The following is a 14,867-nucleotide window of genomic DNA, read 5'->3' as shown; positions in this document are numbered from 1 at the left end:
GTCGGATGACTATTTTCTTTGTGTTTATTCTACGGATGGGAATTGTCTTCACGGCTCTACTATGATGCCCAATGCTTCTTCAGAGTTTTCTTCTGTTTCTGTGATCAACTCTTGTACCTGAAGGGTTGGCAAAGTATACATCTCTTACCTCACCATCAGTACCAGTTGCAGAGCCCTAAGAACTGGCTGCTATAGTTTGCTAATTCTTTCTTCACATAACTTCTTTTTTTCCCCTAACAAAATGCCACAGAAGCATCCCCCCCACAACTTCCAGTACGTTTTTATGCTTTCAGTATGTATCTGAGCAATGCATTATTGGATTCCCACCACAGAGCAATGGGCTGCCTGAAACACTGTAGGTTGAAGATAAATTCAAAGTGCTGCACTTGACTTTCCACATCCAAGTTCATTAATTAATATCATGAATGTATGAGGAAGCCACATACAGTACTCACATACATACCCCCTTGGAGTGATTCCTGACAGAGGCAGTACGCAGATTAATCTGTGTCACCTTACATACCATAATCAAGGGAAGAAAAGTGGCATTTTTGTATGAAGGAAGGACCTTATGTTTGCTCTAACAGATCTATTAACTGTTCTGTAGCGGTGCAGACATTAACATTTTGTCCAGCGTGGAAATCGTATGGATGGAATCCACTTAGGAACCATGGGGTGTAACCTTGCCGGTGGTATATGAGCTGGAGATCACCCCACTGAAACCAGCACTGCTTTTGCATGCACAAGGGAAATGCCTCTTTGCACAAATGCTAAAGAAAGAGTGAACATGTGAAAAACATCATTGCACACACAGTAAAAACAAAGGGGATTGTGCCCTAGATTATTGTGAGTTTCAGTGCTAATGACGGTGAGCTTTCCAAATGCTAAACCACTGAAGGAAAGAAACCCCGAAGGAATGTTCTGTTTCTGTGTATTTGGAGTCTGGAGAGGGAATCAGAAAGCTCCATGATATATGAGACATGGGTTTCAATTTGGCTTTGGAATCCCAGCTCGTTTTCTCCCTTCTAATGAATCTAGTACATTAAAATGCACATGTGGTGAAGAATAAGATCAATAAAGAGCTCCTGGCAGGTGGGCAACAGGCCCCTTTCACAAATATGGTGGTTTCCCCACTGAGGGTCGAAGAAAACCCTAGGTGAATGTAGGCTCATTCATCACTTGCCATGCCCCAAGAGAGGTTCAGTTAATGATGCCATTCCAGCACAGCTTTGCTTGGTCCATTATGCTTTCGTTGAGAATGCAGTGGGTTTGGTGGGATCGCGTGAAACAGGAGCCTTAATGGCAAAATATGATCTCCAATCAGCTGATGCACCCCAAAGATTTCTATGAAAGATTACAACCAAGTCATGCCTTAGCAATGTGCAGCATCTTGCACAGCCTTCGAAACTTTTAGCACATTCTCAAAATGAGTGCTAAAGGATAAGGCAGGAAACGCTTGTGTGATACATTATCTTGGTGATTTTTTTCCATAGCTGGTCCACTGAAGTCCTCTGCATGTGTGGAAAGACTGTGGGCTTTTGAAGACATGGTGGAGGAATTAAGTATCCCGTTGGCAGAAGATAAAACACAGGGTGTATCTAAGGATTAAACTGAACAGTGCATCTGACATTTCTATGCCAACAGAAAAGATAGCCAATCTAAAAGTTTCAATATGAAAGCTCATAATTAAGGGGGGGGGGGAAATGACCCTGAAGGAATGGCAGTCACTTCTCAGAGCATCTCAATTTTGCAGGCCAGGTGATATCTCCAGGGACAGCATTTAGTGCTTGCCTTGTGAGAGCTACAGCTGGGATTAAGGCACAGTACCATCACATTCAGATTACGAAGGGGATATGGGTTGATTTAAAGATGCGGGACAATTTCTTGACTTTTTTTTCAATGGGATCACACTGTAGCAGACTTCACTTGAAGTGCGTGAGACATTATAAGGCCAATTGAATGCAACCAGGGGCATCAGGTTTAAGGTATTCTTGCAAGGGTAGTAGTGTGCACAGTGGTGGCTCCAGCTTGAAGGCAGGTTTGCAAGGCCCTTGCATTCCTGGATTCCCCCCCCCCCCAATAGTGGTGTTAGTTTGTATGAGGAGCAATTTGCTTAGCACCCGTAGGGTCAGATTCATGCATGACATCAATGCAGTGGTCAGGGTCATCAAGAAACAAACATCACCCACTGAGTGGGTGACGAGACTAGGTTAGGCATAAGTTCAAAAATTATTCTCTTATAGGCCAAAGATAGTCAATTGGGATCAAGTGGCCTTAGGCAAACAGATCAGGAAACACGCCCAGACTATCTTTTGCTGGCCATTTTATTTCTTTAGTTATTTTTAGTTACATATTGCCCTGGATTTCAAGGTTGCTTACAATCACATAAAAACAAGAATTAATTGTAATAGGTTGACAAGAAGAGGATGTTGCTTCTGTAAGCAGGTTGATAATACTTAGAAAGTTCTCTCTTGAAGCAATCACACAGAAAGAGCTAGCTGCCTCCCTCCCAAAGCTTCCCTTCTGGCTTCTCTCTCTCTCTCTCTCTGGCCCTCCACCTTTTTAAAGTCACACCCTCACCCTCCATTACAGGCACCTCTCCTTGCTATATTTGGAAGTCTGTAAATATATTGCACGGAGGGAATTGGGCACCTGCGTCTCCTCCAAGCATTTAGTATGGCACTTCGAAATAAGGGCTACACCTCTACAAGAAGGGTAGTCAAGAGGCAACCCCCAGCCCTCTACCCCACCCCACACTTTTTTTGAAATAAATCATGTCACAAATTCTCTTTGGATTGCTGACAGCAGCAAGCTGCAGATTCAACAGAAATATCAAAAAGGATTTTTTGACTGTGAGAAGGAATTCAGGTTAGTTTGGGAAACTTCATTATCATAGATCAGATCCCACCTTAACTATTCTTAATGTTCAGCTACTTCTGAAGAGTAATCAAATGTTTTGGGTCTATTTACGCTCCCTCTCTCCATATTTACAAAATCCAGTTCAGCCAAATACACAATTAGATAATCCTCTCAAATTCAGCAATGTATGTGCATTTCATGCTGTATTCACGGAGAATCGGGGCCTTCAAATTCTGAGGCATCTCAGCAACTTTATGTCCAGAAAGGAACTGTAAGAAAACATTCAGACTTAGAAGCAGCTCCTAAGAAGCTGTGAGTAAAATGAACTTCATGGTGTCTTCGTTCTGATCTGAGAACTGGAATGAACATCCCCTGCAATCGGCTTTTATCTCCATCCCAAGGACTTCCCTAAAGGGAAAAATACACAACAGAAAATGTTTCAACCATTACTTGGATCTGGATCCAACAACAGGTGCAGAGGAAAGGTACATGATCACACATTAATTATAAAACACACAGAACACAAGAAGCAACCAGCATTAATCTTTTCTTGCAATTCCTGCTATTTTCAGTTCCTTTCCTTCCCCACGTTTCCTCCTGATAACAATGCAGGCTTTAGAAAATGTGCTCTCATTTTATCTGGGTCTCCTTCTTCCCTCAGCAATGTGTCTGAAATGGTATTCTAAGTAGAAGGCATGCATGCCCCAAACATGTTACAAAATGTCTGCTTCAGGGGTCCAGATAAAATTACCTTAAATTCCTCCTCAGAGCCCCTCTTTTGCTACTAACCACTGTCAGAGCAAGGGGCTTGCTGCGAGGTGTCTCTTGTACATCCATCTTGCTCTGCCTTCCTGCTGATGCTGCCTTGTGATGCAGCACACAAGACAGCATCAGCAGGAAGGTTGATGCACCAGCCCACCCTGAATAAGGGAGAAAAAAAAGAGATGCTGAATGAAAAAGTGTCAGAGGCAGGAAGGCTGTAGGCTGGAAGAAAATACTAGTTTGTTCATATGAGGCACATTTGTTCAATGCTATGCACACTTATCATGTATTGTCACTGTTCACTAATGTGTAGGACACTTGGAAGGGGGCTTTAGAAAATTTGCTCTCATTTTATCTGGGTCTCCTTCTTCCCTCAGAAATGTGTCTGTAATGGTATTCTAAGTAGAAGGGATGCATGTCCCAAACATGTTACAAAATGTCTGCTTCAGCCTACCTGAAAAAAAATCCCCATTTCCTCCTTAGTGTCCCTATTTTGCTACAAAGCCCTGGCTTGACTCATGGTCAAAATCCATGCAGCTGCCTTCACTTGCCTTTGCTGTTGTGCTGTGTGCCAATCTTCCCTGTCTTTTAATCTGTTCTCAATTTTATTCTTTACACTTTCATCCATTTCTTCCTTCGTTGAGTTCCAAGTGGTATAGCCGCCCCTAATTTTTTTAATGCACCTAATCATTATTTGAAGTGAGTTCTGATATGTGTTACTGTCAGTCTTAACCAAGGGCGCTTTGTGAGTTTTGCAGCTATTATGCAATTATTACACTTTCAGGAAGGGCTTTCACATGATGCACACCCTGGTGCAGTTATAGAAAGTGGTGCCATCTTTAAACTTCACCAGGGCTTCTGGCCCACTGCTGGATGGCTTCTCCGATACTGACAGCACCTGGTTCGGGCTTAATATACAGCAAAAATGAAGCCAGTGTTGCTTCCCCCCAGGCAGGAGAAGTGTCATGCCTGGCCTGTGCCATGTAGGCTTTTTGACCACCTCAGTGCTGCCTAGCTGACCATGTTGTTTTTGTTGAGGAGTGGGCAGGTCCAGCAGCTCTTTCCTCTCCAGGCCAGGGACTGCTCCACAATCTGCTTTAATACAAGGAATTGCATTAAAGCAGGATGTGTGAAATGAGCAGTTCCATGCCTGTTTTCAGGTAAAACATGAGGGAGGGGGAAAACGTACCTTACTGAGAATTGTCTGAAATATGTAGTTCCTGCCAGGATGACACTCCACGATAATGACAAAATCTTAACAAAAAAAGTGTTTCCTTCTTTTCTACATGTCCCTAGCATCTCAGTCTCATTGATTGCTCCTCCCACCAAAGCTTGAGTGCTGGAGTGAGACTACTCTTTTACAGAGCTCCACATCAAGACTTGGGTGCAACAGAGGCCATGCAGTGGGGAGTGCTGGGTGTCTCTGTTGGCGTTCAGCTTTTGGCAGGTAAGAGACTCACATGCAGAGAGGGTCGAAAGATAACAGTGGGGCAGAGAGCATTGCATTGGTGGGAAGAAAACCTGGAAAGAAATAGATTAAGGGTTGTCAGAGGTGCAAGCTTCACCAATATATATATATATATATATATATATATATATATATATATATATATATATATTTCTGATATAGTGTAAGTAGATAGTAGAAAGAATAGATCAAATGTTGTGAAGAACAGCAATAAACTCAGCGGCATCTTGTTGCTGTTACATGCTGTCAAGGCACTTCCCGCCTATGGTGACTCCATGAACTAGTGGCCACCAAAACATCTCATCATTAACAGCTTTGCACTGAAATATAAGCGCTAGTCTTTAAGGTGCCACATATTTTTGTCTTTTTTGTTTTGTTTTGCTTTGCTTCTTTCGGTTTTCCCTGATATGTTTGCACAGACCAACACGGCTTTTAAAACTACAGCTTTGCTCTGGTCTTGCAAGGCTCTCAAGGCTGCCGCTTCTTCTTTTGTTCATACAATCCATCTTCTTCATTTCCTGCCGCCTTCAACTTTTCCTACCGTTCATGCTTTTTTTCCAAAGCATCATGTTTTCTCCTGATGTGCCCAAAGTAGGAGAGCCTCAGCTTAGTCCTTTTGAGTTCTCGAGAGAAGTCAGGCTTGATTTGAACTAGCACCATTTTATGTGTCTTTGTGGTGATAGCAGACATAGAGTCCATTTGGGATGTGTCAGCTGTCCCTGACTTTCCTCACATTTCTAGTCTTCACAGGTCTCTGTCGCGGGGTGGTGGTGACACAGAAGGAACCGTTCAAAATCATCTGGGCGGGGTCCCAGACAAGTATTGACTGCGAACACAACGACAACACCTACTTCACTGTCCTTTGGTATCGACAGCAAAGTGAGCAGACAGATATGCAGCTCATCGGCTCCTCTGTACATGGAACTGATGCAAAAATGGAAGTGCCGTCCTACAGTATAAAGAGGCCAAGCGTGACACAAGCTTCCCTGTTGGTCCCTCTAGGAAAGCCTGGAGACTCGGCGGTCTATTTCTGTGCAGTCAGTACAGGCACAGCGAGAGCTCCCAGCTTCCCAGCTGCACATGAACGCTGTAACAACACCGCCTTGGTCCCCCACAGGAGCGACAACATGCACACAAAGGAACACCCAATCATCTGGAGGGTAATGGTTCAAAGGAAACTGAAAAGTACAGCAGCCACTGCTTTTGAAAACTGCTGTGTCACCCACAGCTATTTCCAATCACATATTCCAATTTTTTAAAAATGCTAAACATTTCAAACAAAAAGTGCTACAATTTCTATCCTTAGATATTGTTTCATTACAGTTGCTAAGTCCTAGCCCCTCAGATCTGATTTGAATTCTATGTACAAATATAGATTATAAATGGGCAACCTCTTGAAGTTTCCGGTTTTAAATATCTAAGTATGGCCCTTCAATCCACTGGGGACAGAAATGCTCATATACAATAGGCAGCTACTCAAGGGGAAAAAACAGCAAATGCCATTTTAAGGTTCTACCATTCCAAAGGTGGCCAATATATTCCAGCAGCCCAAAAGCTCTTTCAGGCAAAGATGACCAGCCAGATGCTTTTTACAGAACTTTTATGAGGCCTCCAGCCAGCAGCTTTGAATGCTAGAGCAGGTTCAGTCTAAATTCCTTAGAGTAATTCTTGAAGTTCCAAGATGAGAAACAAATGCACAAATTCGTCTAGAGACAGGCTCACTAACAATGGTAGCCAAAATTACACTAGCCTCCCATCAGTACTGGCTTAAAATAAAATTTCAATTTCAGGGATTAACCCATCTAGTTTGAGAGGACAATTTTCAATCAAAGTGGTTAAAAGCGGTCCTAAATAAATTGCAAGTTATGGGCTTCTCTCCTCAAGCAATATTGAGCATGAAATGGGATGAAGCGAAATCAGCCCTTAAACATAGATTAATGGACATGGAGAGACAGGTAGATCTTAGTAGATGCCCCAATTTTAGTGACAGACACGCACAAATATTGCGAGCTCCCCATGGCCTATCTATCACAGCTTGAGACGCATACATTTAGGAAAGCCTTTACTCTGGATAGATGTGAGGCTTTTCCTTCTGTGATGTTGGAAGGCAGATTTAAGAAGATCCTGAGGGAACAGAGACTCTGCCCTTGTGGCTCTGACGAGATAGAATCTATCGAGCATATGACGCTCTGATGTAATAGGCACAATAAGATCCGAGGAAAATACAGAGATGCCTCGACTTACGAATTTAATCTGTAACCGAATGGTGTTCGTAAATCAAAATGTTGTAAATCAAAGCACCATTTCTCATTGAAATGCATAGGAATGAGATTAATCCGTTCCAGCATTTAAAAAAAAATCCCCCCCAAAATAATAAATTAAAACACTGCAAGCTCCTGGGGCTGCAAAAAACAAAACAAATAAACACAAACATAACACCATGAGCCCAATCCCGCCCTTCAAAAGCCACCCAAAACAGTTTTTAAGAATGCAAAAAGCAGCACCTTACCTCACCACAAAGCCTTCTCTGAAGCCTCCTGGCCATGCTCAGCCTCCCAGGCTCCACCGCTGCTGAGACCACCATCGGCAGGAGGCCTCCGGGAATCCTCCTTGGCTTCCACAGCCACTGCCCGGGTTCCTCGCCTCCTGGCCTGGATCTGCCTCCCGACGTTGGGTCCATCCACGCTGCTCGCTTCCTGGCCGGGCTCTGCCTCCCGGAGCCTGGCCGGGAAGCGAGCAGCATGTACGGACCCAGCGCTGGGAGGCAGGAACCCGAGAAATTCAAATGGCCTCCCAGCCAGGCTCAAGCCTCCTGACGCTGGGCCACTCCCCTCGCCGCATCCCTTTCCAAACCATTGGGGTGAAAGAGCTACAAAGAAGCAACCTCTTCACCACCAACTGTTAGTATATTTGAATTTCCTGCCCCTTTTGCCTGCCTTTTTCTGTTCGTAAATCACAGCTCCATTTGCAAGTCAAAGCAACATTTTGCGAACGGAGCTGTTCGTAAGTCAAAATGCTCACAGGTCAAGGCGTTCGTAAGTCAAGGCACCACTGTATATTACACCTCTCCTAAAAGATATGGTAGGTCAATCGGATTTGGACTCCTGTAACCAATTGCTAATTGATCAAAATCGAACTACTACGGAACCATTAGCGAAATTTTGGGCGGCATTGTTGTTTTAGATATTTTGTTTTTTATTTGTCCGGTTTGGCTTTTTGCAGTATATGACAGTCCTTGAAGTTTTGTATTCAATTTTGTCTTATGTATGGCTTGATGCTGTAGCAATAAAGTATGCATGTATTCTATGTACAAAGATTTTTAGTTCACATACATAGACACATATATGCCTCCCCATTAATGACTGCATTGCCTACCAGTTGCTTTGTTCGTGTGTCAGGCATCAACTATAAAATCTGACCAAAACAATCAGAGAAAGTCTAATTGAAAAATTTTTTGCAACCTTGAGAGGTGGAGCTCCTGAGCGTGTCGGAGGAAATTCCCACCAGTCCAAGCCAGCACAGCTGATGGCTGAGGATGATGAGAATTGTTGTGGAACAACACCTGGAGGGTCACATTTCACATCCTTGCTCTAGACTTTAATGTGCGATTGGCTTTCCAATGAACGAAACTTTAGATCACACACCCAGTGTAGTGCAGTAGATAGAATGATGGACTAGGACTCTGGCGACCAGGGTTTGAATCCCTGCTCAGCCATGAAAACTCACTGAGGGAGTGGAACTAATAAAACCATCCCTTAAATATCGCACCTTGAAAGGCCTGTTAGGGTTGCTATAAGTTGGTTCCAAGTTGATGGCACATAACAAGAACAAACTTTAAAATATTGGAAAGCCAGACTCGTATTATACTGAAACAAAGAGATTCTCCTATTCCCTGAGAGGTCTGATCTGTGGTTATACTGGTACCTTAGTTACATCCTAACTGGATTACTGTAACACACTTTATGTGGACTGCCTTTGGAATGTTTACAGAAGCTTCAGCAGATTCAAAATGCTTTAGCCAGATTGTTAACTGGGGCTGGTTGCAAGAATCACATAATTGTATTGATTGACTGACTGATTGACTGATAGATAGATAGATAGATAGATAGATAGATAGATAGATAGATAGATAGATAGATAGATAGATAGATAGATAGATAGATAGATAGATTGATGAATTTAATATCCCGCCTATCTGGTCTTGCAACCACTCTAGGCGGCTTCCAAATAAATATAACACAAAAATTATTACATTAAATGACAAGTTCTACAAGATGGGAGAAAATAAAAATTAAATAAAGAAAAAATAAATAAAGAAAAAAGATCAATTATTGACTGGAGGGAAGGCCTGAATAAACATTCATATTTTTAATTGGTTTTTAAAGATACCCAGCGTAGTGGGCGCATGAATCTCCAGAGGAAGATTTTTCCAGAGGCAAGGAGCTACCACCAAGAAGGCCCGGTTTCTTGTTTTTTCCTTCCGGGCCTCTCTCGGTGTCAGGCTCCTCAGCCTCACCTCTTGACTCATACGGGTGATACGGGTAGACTTTGGTGGGAGTAGGCATTCCACCAAATATCGAGGCCCTAAACCGTTTAGGGCCTTATAAGTGAGCATTAAAACTTTGAAATCAGTGTGGAACTGAATGGGCAGCCAATGCAATGCAGCCAGAATAGGAGAAATACGATGGTGTTTTCTCGCTCCACTGAGGAGTCTGGCCGCCGCATTCTACACCACTTGGAGTTTCTGCATCAATCTCAAAGGCAGCCCCACGTAGAGCTCATTACAGTGGTCTAATCTTGAGATTACGAGTACATGCACCAAGGTAGTGAGCGCCCCCAGATCGAGATAGGGTCACAGCCAGGCTATCCACCAAAGATGGAAAAAGGCGGTGCAACCACCGCCACCTGCGTTTCCATGGTCCAGATGGATCCCCAAGCTGTGAACCCCACTCTTTGCGGCAAGGGTCACCCCCCAAACGAGAGTCACCCAAGCCGCTGATAGTGGGGGCACCCACCCTCAGCACCTCCGTCTTGTCTGGGTTCAACCTCAGCCCATTGTCCTGCATCCATTGTAGTACGGCCCCCAGGCAGCACTGGAGGGACAGAACGGCATCTCCAGGTGAAAAGGAGATGTAGAGCTGAGTGTCATCAGCATATTGATGACACGATGTCCCACACCCCCTGATGACCCCACCCAGCAGCCTCATATAGATATTAAACAGCATTGGGGAGATGATTGAGCCCTGCGGAACCACACAACTGAGGGTCCACAGGGCCAATAACTTCTCCCCAAGCTGTACTCTCTGAGGATGCTCCCCGAGGAAGGACCATAGCCATGCAAGCGTATGGCCACCAATTCCCAGCCTGGAGTGCCTCCCCAGGAGGATACCGTGGTCAATGGTATCAAAAGCCACCGAGATGTCGAGAAGGACCAATAGAGATGTTTTACCCCTGTCAGCCTCCCTGAGCAGGTCATCATACAGGGCGACCAATGCCATCTCTGCACCGTGGCGCGGCCTGAAGCCCGACTGAAACGGATCTAGGGCATCAGTTTCATCCAAATGAGCTTGAAGCTGGTCAGCCACCACCCTCTCGACCACTTTGCTAATGAAAGAAATGTTGGCAACGGGCCTATAATTGCCAATTTCATCCGCCGCCAAATTAGGTTTCTTTCTTATGGGCCTAATGAGTGTCTCCTTGAGGGCACGAGGAACCAGTGGCCCAGTCTGTTGTTATTGGCCTGGCTGCTTTGATTAGCCAGGCCGGTCGAGGGAGGAGGTGGTGGCAGGACAGCGATCAAGCGCTTTGTCCACAGTATCTATCTATCTATCTATCTATCTATCTATCTATCTATCTATCTATCTATCTATCTATCTATCTATCTATCTATCTATCTATCTATCTATCTATCTATCTATCTATCTATCTATCTATCTATCTATCTATCTATCTATCTATCTATCTATTTCTCTCTCTCAGATGCACACGCAGCATGTTTTTTTCCTGTTTTCTCTAAGTCTGTCCTAATTTCACATTAAAAATATTTTTATTTGTTTTTTAACAATTGCCTCACCAATACCAACAGCATTGCAGACTATTATTATATCCACACGGCAAGTATGTGTGCACATTGGGGTGTGCATGAAAGAACATGATGCAGTGCAATGAGTTCCTCAAATAAATCCATTATATTGTAGCAGTATATCTGAACGTCACCAATGTGTACAAAATTCCCTGACAACTCCTTTCATATGAACACAGAAAGAACACAGGCCATGGCTGGATGGCCAGTTTCATTTACCAAAAATTAAAAAAAAACCAACAAAAAACAAAAAAAACTACCTGCAAGGAAATTTCTTACTCATAGTACTTGTGCTATCAATTTTACAGCTGTTGTTACTTTTTCCAGCCCCCGTTTTACCCTCCAAAAATAAACTAGCACTATGGGTCTCAGGCTTAACAACAGTTCAGAATCCTTCAGTGGAACCTATTCTCATCTTCCTGCCAAGAGCTGGTTTGCAAAATCCTCAGCTTGAAACATAGCAGAAGCTGCACCAAAGTCCAGCCTAGCTAAACACCACAGATGCTCTCGTAGCCCTCTGTTTTCTGGATATGAATTCAGATGCATGACACTTTTGTACTCAGTAAAGCATCATGAGATCAAACAGCAAAGCTCAGAAAAAATACACTATGAACAATGATGTTACCTTGATAAGATACACATTTAACTTTCCCAAAGTACTGAAGTTAATATTGTATGTCAAGTTTTGAGGTGTAAAGAATATTTACTTGGGATGCTGCATCATCATTCCTTTGCAGGTCTCGCAGCCAGCCATTGCTGCCCACTAAGTAATCTTTTGCTTTTAATTCAACTAGAAAGCAAATCTCATGTGGTTACTCTGGAATGTTAACAGCACTCTGGGACTACTCCAGGAAGCACACTTTGCCAAAAAGCATATTGGGGTCCATTGTCTGTTGTACTTTGTATTTGTCGTACTTTGGGGGAACCTATAGAACCATAGTGCCATAGTTTATAAACTCCTCCCAATCCTATCAGGAATAAGGCATGCAAAGGAGGGAACATCCAGGTGCCTTGTCTCTAGAAGGAAGAAATAACAAGTAACCCATATGCCTTTATTTATACTTCCTCACTGTGTGTTTTCTGTGCTATCAGGTTGGAACTGACTTATAGCAACCCTGGTAGGGCTTTCAAGGTAAGTGAGATATTTAAGGAATGGTTTTATCAGTTCCATTGCCCCCAGAGAGTTTCAATGGCCAAGTGGGGATTTGAACCCTCTTCTTCAGAGTCCTAATCTGCCTCTCTAGCCACTACATGACACTGAGAATCTCCATCTCCTCACTAGGGGGAGTCTTTGAGCCAGTATAATTCTGAAGGGAGCAGGCATGCGGCAGGCGCCACCAGAATAAAAACAAGCATTTTGAAGAAAAAAAGTCAGAGATGAAGGCTCAGATTGCATGGTGTGTGGCTGTTTCTCTCCTGACTGCAGGTGGGTTTTTAGCTGAGACAGGAGCTCTCAGTGAAGACATACTAATCATTTTCCTATAGAATTAAATTGTTCCTCCATTTCATGTGAATGGGCAGAAGCGATGTGGAGGGAAGGAAGAGGATAAGATGGCAGAGCTCTGGAAGCAGTCGTGTCTTTATCTAAGAGACAAGAGAGAGGCTTTTTAATCTTTCAGGGAAGCAAGACAAGAAGGCAACAACCAGCCCTTCTTTTCTCAGGAGACCTTTTGTCCCCTCGTGTCTTCACCCAAGCTAGGCTACGGGAGCATCAACTCAAGACATGACACAGGATGCAATCAGGAGCAAGAAACCAGTGCTTGTCTCCTGCTGCTCTGGTAATATGGCAACCCTAGAAACTGAGGGACATCCTGCTCAGACATACTGAAGCATGCTCAGTTCTACACAAAATATAGGTATTATTCTCATTATGTGCCATGAAATAACTTCTAATGTATGGTGATCCTTAACAAGACTTCTCAGGTAAGTGGGATATTTAAGGGGTAGCTTTTACCAATGGCACCCCTTCCATGGGCTTCCATCATCAAGAGGATACTGAGCCCAGCTCTCCTGAGTTCTAGACCAGCACTGCGCTGGTTGCTCATTGTATTATTAGCCTTTCTAATTTCATTCTAACAATTTTTTGTACTAATACTGCTTTTGACCTATCTATAAAGATTTAATTGTGAGGGAGCATGTCTCCTGATATACAGATTATTCTTTCCCCTCCCCCCAACTCTGTAAGGAATTGTTTTATAGATCCTACGTGCAAAACTATGCATTTTTGATAGGTCTGGAGAGCAAATATGCTAAAAAAAGGAGAAAAGCTGGTAAGATTATCTAAGCAAATTCTTTATTAAAGCATCTTTCCCCCCCCCCCTCTGCCCTAAAGGTTCCACAGAAGCCAAGATCCACCAGCCACGGAGTCTGATTGTGGAAAAGGGAAAGAACGTTCAGCTGGAGTGCAGACAACTCCACCAACATGATGCCATGTATTGGTATCAACAGGCGAAGGGGATGGGGCTCCAGCTTCTCTATTATTCCAGAACATCTCTTTCTGGCTCTGAGGTGAAAGAAACCACTTCTAACAGATTCACGGCTCATCGACTGGAGAAAGAAAGATTTCAGTTAAACATTTCCTCTGTTGAGATGAAGGATTCAGCCACATATTTCTGTGCTAGCAGCTCACACAGTATTAAAAAGTCTTTTCTTTGGTATACAATAACTATCTGCCCTGCCTGCATAGTGTTTCAGAGAGAGAGTGCCAAGGGTCCTTATTTGTACTGTTGCTGAAACTGCTGTTGCTTTTCCTCACAAACAAATATAGTGGAGGAGGAGGTAGAACTTGGAATGGCACAGTGACTTAACCATGCAAGTACTCCTCCTGTAAGTAGAGCCAGATACAGTGGGGTCTTGACTTGAGAACGTAATCCGTATTGGAAGGCGGTTCTCAAGTCAAAAAGTCTGTAGGTCACGTCTCCATTGACCTACAGTGCATTGAAAACCGATTAATCCCGTAACAGGCCGTTTTTGTTCCATTTTGGTTTTTTTCTGGTCTGTAAGTCAAATCTCAGTCTGCAAGTCAAACCTAAATTTTGCGGCCAGAGAAGTCTGTAACTCAAAAAGTCTGTAAGTCAAGCCGTCTGTAAGTCAAGGGTCCACTGTACCTAAAGCACTGAGGTATCCACCTAGCTGACCTGTATTTATGGTAGTCAAAAATATGGGCTTCTGGCTAGTTAGGATAAGATTAGCAGTCCTTTATCCTATCATTATTTCTAGGGGCAATTCTTAATATAGCGAACAATAAATTTCCTTTTTTGCCTAATGTTACCCTGTAAACCAGTGTTTTCCATTTAGCAGACACAAGTGCAGCATAAGGCCACTTTGTCAGCAAAATAGCAAAAAAAAGTGACAAATTCCAGATCTCTTATCAAATTCCTTATTATTTGCAACTTAGTTTTTTTAATTGGCTATAAATGACACACACAAAAAAATCCGAGGTGAGGGCACAATAATGCCCAATCAATAATGTAAGGTCGGGCCACAGACAAACAGAGAGCAATGACTACAATTTGTGTCTGGAAGTTTGGTAAGTCATTGGAAGAAAGCAGCCTGTACTTGCAATTAATTTTTAGGCCAAATACAAAAAAAATAAGCCATGTTAATTTATCTCTATTTTGCAAAATGTCAGTCTGATGATGGAGAGTAAGTAAGTAAGTAAGTAAGTAAGTAAGTAAGTAAGTAAGTAAGTAAGTA

The 14,867-nt window shown here is 43.1% G+C and overlaps 1 long non-coding RNA gene across 1 annotated transcript in view; it reads left to right on the top strand.

The window, feature by feature from the left end:
- Nucleotides 1–14,454, top strand: part of LOC144586477 (uncharacterized) — a 66,563-nt gene extending 52,109 nt beyond the window's left edge. Inside the window, exon 2 of the long non-coding RNA XR_013541324.1 lies at nt 14,082–14,454. This is a non-coding gene — a long non-coding RNA (uncharacterized LOC144586477). The remainder of the gene's footprint in view (nt 1–14,081) is intronic.
- Nucleotides 14,455–14,867: the final 413 nt, after the last annotated feature.

This window comes from Pogona vitticeps, chromosome 2, assembly GCF_051106095.1.
Source record: "Pogona vitticeps strain Pit_001003342236 chromosome 2, PviZW2.1, whole genome shotgun sequence".
NCBI classification, from domain to species: Eukaryota; Metazoa; Chordata; class Lepidosauria; order Squamata; family Agamidae; genus Pogona; species Pogona vitticeps.
The sequence above is the reverse complement of the archived record's forward strand: the minus strand, read 5'-3'. Positions and strand labels throughout refer to the sequence as shown.